The 13,189-nt window shown below is 40.8% G+C and overlaps 1 protein-coding gene across 3 annotated transcripts in view; it reads left to right on the forward strand.

Moving 5' to 3' along the window:
- The first annotated feature begins 6,307 nt into the window (after positions 1-6,307).
- The window catches only part of luzp1 (leucine zipper protein 1), a 48,341-nt gene continuing 41,459 nt past the window's right edge, over positions 6,308-13,189 (forward strand). For all 3 annotated transcript variants that reach the window (XR_004021751.1, XM_030759170.1, XM_030759169.1), the window contains exon 1: positions 6,308-6,646. The gene's annotated coding sequence lies outside the window, so the exon portion shown is untranslated. The remainder of the gene's footprint in view (positions 6,647-13,189) is intronic.

The following is a 13,189-nucleotide window of genomic DNA, read 5'->3' on the forward strand; positions in this document are numbered from 1 at the left end:
AACTTGTTGCTCATGGTTTGGGTGTGGATTCAAAAAGATTCCACAGTAAGTCACTGAGATTTGTCTCAGTCATGAAATGGAGAGCAGTTTATGTGAGATGTGGTTTGGTTCAAAGCGCAGTACTGGATAAGTGTTGTTTTTGAATATATTTTATATAATACCCAGCGAGGTCCTTTCAGTGTGTCAAGTTTCATCTTGTCCCCCTGCCTGTGTGGGTTTCCTATGGAGGCTCTGGTTTCCTCCCAGAGTCCAAATACATGATGGAGGCTAGTTTAAGTGGAGACTCTAAGTTGCATTTTTGTGAATGTGATGGTGCACAGTTGTCCAGGCTTTACCCTGCCAGTGTAAGCAAAGACTGAATTCATTGGCCCAGTGCAGTACAGCCAATCCTAGTGCATGTATCAATTTGCTCATTAACTATTGTTTGTTAAACCACAGTAAAATGTTTCTTGGACTCTCTTAATGTTCATTCAATTTAAACCTAATAATTATGAGTAATCTCTTGCTATGACTCATAAAGGAAGTCATCTGATCAATATCAATATCCATCTATCTGGATATATAGGTAGGTAGGTAGGTAGGTAGACAGCAGATAAGCCTATATTTTTATTTCGAACCAGTTTGAAAAGTTTTCTAATAAAATATCAGAATTTTAATGTAGACATGTATTTAGATTTACATTATTTACAGTCCAGGGTAGCATGGCTTGAAAACATGTCTCATGCTCAGCCTTAAGAAAATGGTGTCAGTTTGCTCTTCTTCCAGGGGCTCACACCACACACAAAGCCTCAAATGGGCAATCCGCAGAACAGTGTTCAGGGTTATACGATCTCTTTATTATTTTAGATTCCCAGATAAAATTTGAGAAACAAGTTAAAAAGGTGAGTAAGGGTGCAAAAGCAAATTTGATGATGGTATGATTTCTTCTCCATCCATCCATCTTCTTCTGCTTATCCAATTTAGGGTCACAATTGGGCTGGACCCTATCCCAGCTGTCAAAGGTCAAGAGGCGGGGTATACCCTGAACAGGTCACCAATCTATCACAGGGCTAACACAGAGAGACAGATATCATTCACACTCACATTCACACCTACTGCCAATTCAGCATCACCAATTAACCTAACCGTATTCCTGGAGAGAATCCACATACACATGTGGAGAACATGAAAACGCCACACAGAAAGGCACCAGCTGGCTGGTGGATTCGAACCCAGGACCTTTTTGCTGTGATGCCATGGTACTAAACTGATTTCTTCACAATTATTGTGTAACTTCTTGGTCACAAGCAGCATCCACAACAATTAGGCCCCTTATAATTGGCAGTTAAAATCCTGGTTCCTTGTGGTTCCTCTTAAAGCTTTGTGTTCAGTAATGTTTGGAGCATCTATTGGAAACTCCAAGGTGCCATTATGGAAAACCTTACCTACACAAATTAAACTGGACCCTGTTTGGGATCATTTTAAACTCAAGCTGTCGTGAATAATCTGCTGCTTCTTGTTTTATGGCACTTCAGTAGTCTTCAGTTTGGGCCCTGTGCTGGGACAGACATTGCAAATTGTAGGGCAACGTCTGTCCTACACAAACTGTAGGCTGTAGGATGTTGTTGTGTGTGGCACAGTTAGTGTAACATGTCCTATAAAAAATAAACTATAAATAAATAAACATACCAGGTCGAAGTGTGAAAAGTGAAAGAGTTCACAAATGATTTCATAGACTTCACACTTTTCTCTGGCTTCCCACCTGCAAACCCTGATTCCTTTTCTCGTATAACGTCCTCTGCACAGCCTTCAAACATCCCAGAAAAAATGAACAATAGTCAGACACAGATTCATGCAGGTGATCACTGATGTTCTGCACTACTGCACAGGTCAGTCTGTGGAATCCTCCGTCTCAAGATCCAGGTGTGCAGAGACAGAGGAATGCTACCACGGGCTTAATAGTTCTTCTGAATGCTACAGCTACTTTCCACCTGTAAGAGCTATGTACTCAAAAGTCCGTTTAAAACCAGGAATGAAAAAAAGGAGGGCATAGCCTGTCTGGAGCTCTTCTTGCCCTACTGACACCTTTTCACAGTTGCTCCTTCACCACACCTCGACCTTGAGGTAGTTTCCCTCTTGCGGACATGAAAGACTTGCGTTTTACACAAGATATTTTATTCTTCAAGGCTCTGTATGCTCATCAGGAGAACAAAAAGAAAATATGAGGTTGGGTTTTGATAAATAGCCGCATGTCTTTCCTAGCAGATTGTTTTTGGCAGGCTTGAGCGAGTAGGTCTCTCTCTCAGGCAGATTTACTGCATGCCAGAGGCTGAGGATTGAGGAATGTCCCCCTGCAGTGAGAAAGAGAGGGCCATGGGAGGGTGAACGAGACAGGCTGAGGCATCTGTACTTCCAGATGATATAAGACCTGACAGTAGGACATGACTTTTTATAAGTATCAAAGGATTAGGAGCTCTTGCTCTCTCTTCTCTCCCATGAGACATTCTGAGTATTTCCAAATTAAGACTTCAAATATCAGAACCTAACAAGAGCTGGTAGATGCTTTAACTGCTTTAACTGGAAAAGCAACTAAGAGTCACATATTGTTATTATTATTATTATTATTATGAGCGGAGGCTGTCTTCAATATGGGCCCTTTAAACAACGTTTGTTTGATGGCATTGGATAAGTGTTTTCCCACACGATGAGCTGCCCCACATTTTGATCCATCAGGGTTACATCTGTTTATACTGGCCATAACCCACTCTGAGAGGACAGTGAATTAAGCACATTAATCCTTATCCTCACTATAAAAAGGATATAAAGTAGGAAAGCTCTGGCATAAGCCATATTTGCTTATGCTGAAGCTTCCACTTTGCTCTCATTTTATTTCTGTTTGTTTTCTAGTCAAAGGTATATCATGGGTGGACGATTGGCCTAAGCCTCGCACACGTTGCTATTGGCTGCTTGTAAATTTTGGTGTGCTACATGGGATTATTAGAGATTATCTGTTGTTGCAACCGCTGCAAGTCACTCTATTTAAAATAAAATGCCTAACATAGATGACAGGGAATCACAAACAGCAAAGTATCTTCCTGAAAGATATATTTTATTTATTTCTTTTTTTTATGTGATTAGAGTGTGAATTGTGCTGTTCATCCACCACTTCTTACTGGAACAAGCAAATTTGTGGCCGTTGAAGGGTGTTTGTGTTTAGGAAGGATGTTGGCTAGAAACCTGCTCTTCCTGAATCAGCTTGTGTCTGCATGCTAGAGTCATGCAGTGTAGGAGGTTACGTTCCCTGCAACCCCATCCTTATGCATCAGATTGCAGTCTGTGTAATGCATTTACATTTATATCACTTGATGTATTAAAGCGAATTTCCAAAATGACAGAAGCTTGTCTGTGCATGAGCCAAACCTCTCAAGATGGATGAAACATGACCGATACTCATGCTTATAAAACGAACCAGTTTCCATTTACTTACATGTCATCTCAGTTTCTATTACCCTGATGGATTTTTTTTTTTTTTTGTGCTTTGCTTATTTAAAGATCAAGGATTGTTTTAATGTGTACAGCAGACCACTACATCTGGAAACAGAGGAATAAAACCATATCTTATAGCTCCCAAACCTTGTTTTAATCACACATGGAGAAAAATACGTATTTGTATATGTGCAGAAACATGTCAAGTTTATAGACAGATGTTTAAGCACTCATACATATTCAGGTACACCTGTGCTTGGCTTTTGTGGGATGGTATTCAGGCATGCCTTTGCCTTTCAGCATCATCAGAAAGGATTTAATTACTCTTTGATTTTTTGGTATTTCTGGTATCTTTCCCCACCAGTCGAGAGTGAAAACATTATTTATACCTCGCTTAGCCCATTATGTCAAGTTACATGACTGGATGGACTTCTGAGAGAGAGGTATATTAAATGAGTGGGAAACAACATTGCCAACCAAGAAGTGTGGATTTTGCTTTAACAGTGTTATCTTGTTATTTTGGTGTCAAATAAAAACAATGCTTCTCAAGAAACACTTTATTGTGAGTGTGTGTTTGCGTGAGGAGGTCATCACCTAGTTGGTTTGCTGCCTATCATATTTTATTCATATTTTATCATCTTGAAGACTTCCAGTGTCATGCAACTGAAAGATAATAAACACCCAGTGAAGAATTTTCTGCCCTGATGTAACCGTACTGCAGTAACAAAGTGAACAATACACCTCTGTTTCAGGAGGGTTTCTGGGGAAAACCAGGACTACTTTATGCGTATTTGTCTAGACGGCTGTGGCAAGTCACTACAATTTGCGAACAGTAACACGTGGGGGAAAGCAAAACAAATAATAATGCTTTAGTATTCATTCAAGTGGCACTAATGTATGGAAAAGCCACCTTTTGAAAGCTGAAAGAGAGAGAACAGAGAGGTGAACTCATCCTAATCATTCCACCATGTAGACTGTGTGCATCAGAGCTTTGATTGATTTTAGTGGTGGTTTCATTTTAATGGAGGGAGACAGCACAAACTCCAGAAAAAAAACACATTACATAAAAGTTATAAATTGATTTGCTTGTCATTGAGTGAAATAAGTATTTGATCTCCTACAACCCAGCCAGAACACTGCACAGATAGAGCACATCTGTTCACATCTGTCCACAGAATGAATTTCTTCCATTCCAACCTCTCCACCACCATGGGCCAGACCAAAGAGCTGTCAAAGGACATCAGGGACAAGAATGTAGACCTGCACAAGGCAACAAGAGCATCAGTAAGAAGCTTGGCCCAAAGGTGACAATTGTTGGTGCAAGTATTCTGAAGTGGAAGAAAGAAAAAAAAAAAATTGACCATCAATGGTCCGTGCAAGATCTTGCCTCATGGGGTGGGGATGATCATGAGAAAAGTTTTGGGTGGTGGATCAGCCCAAAACTACACAGGAGGAGCTTGTTAATGATCTGAAAGGCATTTGGGATCACAGTCACCAAGAACGCCATTGGTAGCACAATACACCATGATGGATTGAAATCCACAAGCCCCCCCCCCTGCTCAAGAAAGCACATGTACAGGCCTGTCTTAAGTTTGCCAGTGAACATCTAAATGATTGAGAGAAGGCTTGGGAGAAAGTGCTGTGGTCAGATGAAACCAAAATTGAGCTCTTTGGCATCAACTCTTGGAAGAAGAGAAATGCTGAGTATGGCCCAAAGAACACCATCCCCACAGTCATGCACAGAAGTGGAAGTGTTATGCTTTGGGGCATTTTTTCTGCTAAGGATACAGGACAACTTCATCGCAGTGAGAAGCCGATGGACAGGAGAACCTCTTTCCCTTGGCCAGAAAACTGAAGATAGGTTATGGATGGGTTTTCCAGACAATGACCCAAAACATTCCACCAAGGCAGCAAAGAAGTGGCAAAGAAGAAGCACATTAAGGTCATGGAGTGGCCCAGCCAGTCTCTAGACCTCAATCCTACAGAAAATCTGCGGAGGGAGCTGAAGCTTCAAGCGGCAGCCAAAAGTTTCTGTAAAGAGGAGATCTGTGTAACCTTGGCGACCAACTACAAAAACATGTTACCATTACCAGCAAGGGTTTCTCCACCAACTACTAAGTCATGTTTTTTCTAGATTTTTTGGCTGATATTTTCTCTCTCTCCATTAAAATGAAACTACCATAAAAATTAGAGACTGTTCATTTCTGTGTAAGTTAGCAAACTTGCAAATTAAGCAGGGGCTCAAAGAATTATTTCCCTCCGCTGTATTAAGTGACATTTATCACACTGGAAGCATTTTGTCAGTTTTATTTTTGACATTTTTCCAAACTTAAGGAACTTTTCCCTTCAATTCCACAGAAGACATTCACTGTTATATAACATTAATTGTAGTCTTTGCACATTTTAATTATAGTATAGTCCCAGTGTTTATTTATTTTTATTTTTGGTAGTAATTTTATTTTGGGACCTTAATAATATGCATATGATCTATGGCAATAGTAATCTTTTATCACTATTATTGTTATCATTGTTAATTTTCCTTCTGGATTTGTTTGTTTGAAAGAAGCTCCAGGCGCTGATGAGTTTATGGTGAGTTTATAAGTCCAACTTTTCAGTCACTCCTTATATTACAAATGGGACTGTGATGCACAAAACAATAGTTCATTCAGTGGTCACAGACAACTTTTCTTTACAATGCGTTTGGTCAGAGCCTGCATCTACGCAGGATCCAGCTCGGATTCATTCCTCTTCACCGGCCTGGCTTGCGTAGGTTCTGTGGGAGAGAGAGGCGGGACCTTGAAGCCGGGAAGGGCGTTCTCTTTGCGGTCAGGCCGAGCAGAGTCATCCCGAGGGGTGGGTCCTCCGGCAACAGAAAAGGAAAACCCACCTTTTTTCATTGTTAAGGACGCGGTGGAATGTGATGGTTTAATCTCAGAAGGACCAGGGAGGGGAATATCCGAGAGGAAAGGACCAGCGAAAGCGACTGAGGGAAAGGGGGAAAGCAAAAACCGGTTTCCCCCCTATCGCCTCCAACTCTCTGGTCTTGGCTGCGAATATGTGGATGAACTTGTCCCGGTCGTGTCGGCAGCTGCAGCGAGCCCTACCGTCCGCATGAGCTCAACCCGCGTGAAGTTGTGGATTTATCGTTGCATTTTTCGGACCCGGCGGTGGTGCTGCTAAGGTAAATTTGAGTCTTTATTTTGTGTTTGCGGTTGGGCGAAGAAACGGGGTGTATATTTGGGGATTCAGACAGCGGCTTCTTGAGTCTTACTCGGGGAGTCCGGACTACACAAGTCTGAACTGCGGCAAGTTTTTCAACCCTCCACCTCCTCCTCGTCGTTCTTAAGCCAAATTGAAGCATCCAGCTCTGCAGGGAAACCTCAGGTTGTTAAAAATGTAGCGGTACAGACGCCGTTTGTCTTATTTTTGGTAACACTTGGCGTTTTCTATGAGGTTGCATCTATTTGGTGCTGTACTTGATACATTTTTACTGGTGTTTACGCGCATGGTAACGTCAACCCTTTCAGGCTGGCTGCTCAGGCTGGAAGAACATGGAGTAGAAGTGTGTAGGCTGCTTGGACGTGTTCTTGACATTTATGTAGTGTACGGTTTTTGGCCGCTGTATAGCAAGGACATTGTCTTTCTCTGAGCTCTTTCATCTTGTAGGCCCCTCATGCCTTTGTTGGTTTTCCCCCTCTCTCTTTTTCTTTCTTTTTCTTTTTTTTTTTTTTTAAAGACGTCAGGGATTTTTAGGTTTAATGAAGTCAAAGTGTTTCAGTTTCTTCTGCTGACATTAAGTACCCGCAACAAAAGTGAGCGTACTAAGACTTTACAGAGTGTAGAAGCCACACAGGACGGAATAGCTCTGATATAAACAGTAGCCTATGCGGGGATTGTTTATGTTTGAAGCAGTGTATTTCACAAACTAGTTTGCAGCATACCTGATGACGCGTCTTAACTTTGCATGACAGTCCTCTCAGCTGTGAGCACCTACTGCACGCAGTGCTGTGAGTATACAATGGAGTCAGGGCTCTTCTAATTACATATCTGAAGTTTTTTTATATTGAACAAATTATGATATCAGACATATAGACATATTTTGCCTATGCTCAGTTGAGGGCTGCACAAACTGGGCTCAAAGCCATTGTTGGGCTATTATCCACATATAGACCAGTCAGTGGTGCATGCAGACCACCTACTGAATAAGCTTATTTTACAGGAAAGTTGAACTCCCTTGTTAGAGCATTTTACTTTCTTGATAAGTTAATTGAGCCATTTGGCAGCTGCTTGTACTGGTCAATCTTTAAATGGTGGGCAATCTTAATGTAATGCAATTTAGCATAAAAAAAGAAAAAAAGCCCTATAATTTATATTTTAAAAATATCACTTGAAATTAGGAATGTACAAAGTAATTCGAGATTCACCAGAAATCCTGGGCCAGTCTTTAAAAAAATTTGTGCAACAGCGAATACCAATTTTTGTCTGTTACACTATCTTTGAACTTTTAACCCAAAACTGGCCAATATTAATCAACTAGACTGATAATCTTTATTCAATAGTCTGGGGCTTTTTTTGGATTGGAATACAAATACAAAATCAGGCATTTGCAGCAACTAATACAACTGAAATTGCAGCATGAAGCTATAACTGAAACAACTGCAAGACCTGGCCCTACTTGGATTATTTGTTAAGAAAGTGCTAGCATGACGATACATCCTCATTCTGTTTGAGTATCGGGCTACACGTGTGAAAATAAGGCGGTGTTGGTGCAGTCTGAACAGTATTTGCCCTGCATTCATTCACCAGAACACTAACAGATAAATGTGTGTGCATGTGTAAACAGCAGAAAAGGTGCTGGCAGTAGAATACTAACCTGCCAGGTGGGGCTCATAAAGAGCAGCAAGGGGAGGGAAGGAGATGGAGGGGGATCTGCCTTGACCTGTTTCAGACATGGAGACAAAAAAAAATCCCTGATGACTTTCCAGTAAGGCTCGTCCTCCCAGCCAGCTGTAGAACATACCAGCTGAGCTACCAGCTTGGACAGGCACTTGCATGGAAGCTTGTCACAGTGGTAGATGTGCAAAAAGGGGTTATTTTGGTATTTCTGGGTGGGATTATTAAACCGCATGTGGAGGGAATGTTGGCAGTTTATGCTGTCAGTTTGGAAATGTTGGGGGAAATTTAAAGGGAAAATCAAATGAGGGTAGCAGCAAAGTGAAGAGTAAGATGTCTAAAGTTCCCCTGATTAATGGGTGATCTACGGCACTTCCATTGCTGGGAAAATGTGCTTCAAGTTTGGTTTGGTTCAGCTGGCTCTCGGGGGGAATATTTCCCAGCAGATGCCCTCTTTGACCTTATCTCCAGAACATCATTGCTCAGCACAGTGATAGTGCTGTTGACACAGCAGGAGTGCCAGCACCACTAGCACCTGTTCCGCAATCTTTCTAGATATTGAATGCCAAGAAGTGAAAGTTACACAAAGAGTTTGCAGCACGTTTTGTCCAGGAGTTGTCGCCTGCCATGCGCAGTAATAATCATACCTCTTTCTCCTCTTTTATGACCTGAGCTATAGCACGCATGATTGGTTTTCCACTCCGCAGAGTGCTGCGACCGCCCTATGAAACTGCCTGCACTGCTTTGGGTGAAACCAAAAACTAATCATTATGGGTGTCCAATAAGGGTAATTATCAGACTAAGCACTGGACCTGTGGATTACGGAGTGGCTAAATAAATGCCCTGGGGATTAAATTAAAATATTGAGGTTTTCTGCCTGGGAGAATCAAACCACTGGGAATGTCAAACCCAAGCCGGTCGATGGTAATAATACTGCCACTCCACACGTCAGGGTTTATGCATGCTCTCTTCTGTGAGTGTAGTGCAGTCACACATCAGTGTGGAATTACACAAAATGGGCATTGACGTCATGCATTGCAAGTGCAAGGAAATAAGAACTTATATTGTCATTGCTTAGATTAATGGGGAAAAAACTACTATACCTGTCAGTCCATATTTTCCAGATTTTTTAAAATGTTAAAAAAATAGTTGATGTATTAAGATGGCATGTTTTTTATGATATTTAGCTAAACTCAGATACACACACACACACATACACTTTACTATCACATAGCAGGGTTCCCAACAATGTACAAGCCTGTTGGTCTACCTGACTGAAGTTGACCCCCGTGCTGGGCCTAAGCAGTGCAATTCCATATAAATAAATATATCGTAAAACAGCTAAGTCTCCTGTTGCCGTTCACCATTATACATATAAGAAATTGCTCGAACACCTACATAATCATCCATTTCTATCCACTAATCCACATATTATAGTAGGCTCTGCTATATGTGACCAGCATTAGGTGTGATTTAATGCTCGCTCTGTGGTATAAACAGTAAAGTCTTTCTCTCTCATCACCCAGACTCACACCCATCTGTGTCTCAGAATTAGCATTATAGCAGATTATACCACTACATTAATTGAGTCCAGCGTGGCTGAAGCACACTTGGTTTAACAACTGGAGTCACGGCACTGCAGCTTTCAGCTACATCACTTTTAATGTCAGTGGTCCTTACGACTTCATTCAGACACAGAGAGAGCCACAGAACACTTGGAAATATTCACAGGTCAGACACGTGTAGCTGCTTTAGTCCAACCTGGTAAGATTGCAGTCTGAAGTTTTGAAAAGTCCCATGAAGCTGATGCAATCAGGTTAACGGAAAGGAGTGCATTTCTGAAAGTCCTCGAAGGTATAAATGGGGAAAGCCAGCACCCACACGAGCAGCCTATACATCCTAATGTGCTGTAATAGATAGCTCAGATAGAATTGGGACCGGATGGTGTTGGTTATTCTTAGAGGTAGACTTTCTCTTTTACCCTCAGTAACCCTCTCACCCAGGAATAGAGCAGTGGAGGATGCAAAGTGATGTTACAAACTACTTGAAATAGCAGAGATGAATCATGATCTCTCAGCAACTTCTACTGAAGCCCACACTCATCCTGTGAGTGCATAACATTTTATGAATGTGTCTGTTTTGTGATAACGCAATAAATGACTCGATATCCGGGACAAGGGCTGCTGCTGATAATGTGCAGGCCAGCTGCTGCTGCTGCTGTCGGTGTATTAGCAGACTTGTAGGAAGGTGGCTTAATGCCACGATGACGCCGGTGCGTCTTTGCCTGTACATACTGCACATGGTGTGCGTGTTTTGCGTGTGTGTGTGTCGGAAGTAGAAAGAGCTGGAAGGATTAGTCAACTGACAGAAAAACAGCATGTGACTAATTTGACAGTTGATAAATTGTGTCTTTTTTTTTTTTTTTTTTAAGCATAAATGCTAAAACATCTCCTGCTTCCAGTCTTTCTTTTTATGGAAACCTGCTTCTTTTCTTTACCCCTTTATGATCATAACTTTCAGAGGGTACACTTGGTGAAACAAAGTCCGCACACTAAGATTTAATTAACTGAAAGTATTCAGTATTAAATTATTAATTAATTACAAAATAAAAATGTGCTTCAGTCCCAGATGTAGGAGCATGTCAGATGTTTGTTTGTGTGCCAAATGATTTGATCTGCCAAATATTCTCTTTTCATTTCATTTATTTTATTTTTATGTCATTGTAAATTGTATATATTTGTTTTCCCTAAAGACTTTATACACTTCAAGCATCATCTTGAACTTGAACTTTTTTTTTTTTTACTCTCCTATATATTGTAGAGGATAGACAAATCATTAGACACATTAGTTGCAACCCTAATTTGACTGAAATATTTTAATGTTGTGTGGCCTTATCCTTACACTGCTTTTGGTAATTTGTCATTAAGAAAACAATGACGATATTAACTTTTAAATCGTGTGTTATCGTGAAATTTTGCTGCAGATGCCCTACAGTCACGTACACCTGCAGCTGCAAACAAATGAGATAAGTGCAGTATTTAAACCCCCATAAGTGGCCGTTCCACCTCGTGATAAAAAGCCCTCCAGAGGAGTTGTGAGGCTCTCTGGCACACTTTGAAAGACTAACAATGGAGATTCGTTTACACTTACACACACTAGAAGGGGGTATCAACAGGATCCATTCTTGTCTTGACATTCTTACAGAGTGAGAGCATGTATTAGTATGTCAGCATATGAGTTATTAGCAAGTCGTGTGAACACTTGGAGCTAAAATGTACTTCTGACTACTGCTCGCTGAGTGACATTCTCAGACGCCAGCATCTGATGACAACACTAAGGAAAAAGTGCCTTAAAACGCAGAAATACCTGCACAGACTCACATAAAATGAGCCCATGAACAGCTGGAATCACAGAGCCCTGCCCTGTTACTGGCCCACCACCACTGATAAAGAGAGCTGGCAGGGAGGAAAGGCAGAAAGAGAGAGAGAGAAGAAAGGAGTAATAACCACATACCAGTTTCATTAAAGACGTTTTTTTTGTTTTGTTTTTTTGTCAGTGCATTATGTATTTTATCATGATTTACATTATATAGGTATTCAGTGTGTAAACAGTGTAAAAAAAAAAAAGGCTTGAATGTGGATCAGGTGTGCAAAACCTCGATGGTTATGCAACTGTCAAAGAAGCATGCAAGCATTTATAGATAGAATTGATAAGCTTAGAGCCATAGAGTTAGCATAGAGCCATAGAGCTGGAAAATTTGGAACTGCTATTGAATTCCCATCCATAGCAGTAAAGATCGTCTAGCTCTGCCACCCATTTAACCCACACAGGTATTTAGTGACCTGCAAAAGATTTTATTGCATTTCTGGGCAGTTATGAAACATTTAACAGCAGGAGGTTGTTAATAAAGGTGAGATGATTTTCCAGATTAAGCAGGTGTAATGCAAAACCAGGTGAAATGTGTGCAGCAGTGAGTGCTGCAAGTTTTGTTTTTCAAGCATTTACTAAAACTGAAGGCGCAGCGAAGTTTGCAGACCACGTTTCTATTTCCTTGTTTTCCACTCTTTGGGGAGCTGCACTATAATGCTTGCAGCTCCTTTTTGTCCTAGTTTCTAGAGTTACCATAGGAAAAAATGCTATGCTAACTGAGATATTAACCAACCAAAAAGGTGGGAGTTTGATTAGTATAATCTCAGTAACAAGTCCATCATAAAACTGCTGTTTGCACAGAGAAGAGCCGCTTCCTAATAGATGAGTCATCCTCAATGACTTTTTCTTAGGAATTATCCATAGGTTATGATGATTTCATGTTCCAGACTTTTAAAATATCTCTCAGTGCCATATTTTGGATATCTTTATTCATTCACACCCATCCCCAACATCAGCGGCTGCCCTGATGTTGACCATGTGAATGTCCTTCTCATGCAACCAAAGAGGGGGAAACACAGCTCCTCATCTGGTCTTCATTTAAGATTCTCAACCGTCCACCAAATGAGAAAATGTAGGTAACATCCAGTCCTTAAATGCCAAGTAGAACCTAATTTATTTGTGGTTAACGTCATGATGATTCACAAATTTTTAACAGTTCGGTCTTTGTTCCAAGGGCCGTAGTTGTCCTGTAATCTGTGGTTCGTTTAGTCTTCAGACTTAACATAGCCGGTTTCTCATGCAAGCCAGCTTTTGAAGTCTCTTATCTGTCTCTTTGTCTTGCTTTTGCAAACAATAACTTCATTCCCAGTGAGTAAAATCTCATTGCTGCTTATCACAGGTATAAAACACTGAAGATAACCTGTGTCGTAATGGTAAATTTTTCTTCCTTTTTTTTTTTTTT

Source organism: Archocentrus centrarchus, chromosome 22, assembly GCF_007364275.1.
Source record: "Archocentrus centrarchus isolate MPI-CPG fArcCen1 chromosome 22, fArcCen1, whole genome shotgun sequence".
NCBI lineage: Eukaryota > Metazoa > Chordata > Actinopteri > Cichliformes > Cichlidae > Archocentrus > Archocentrus centrarchus.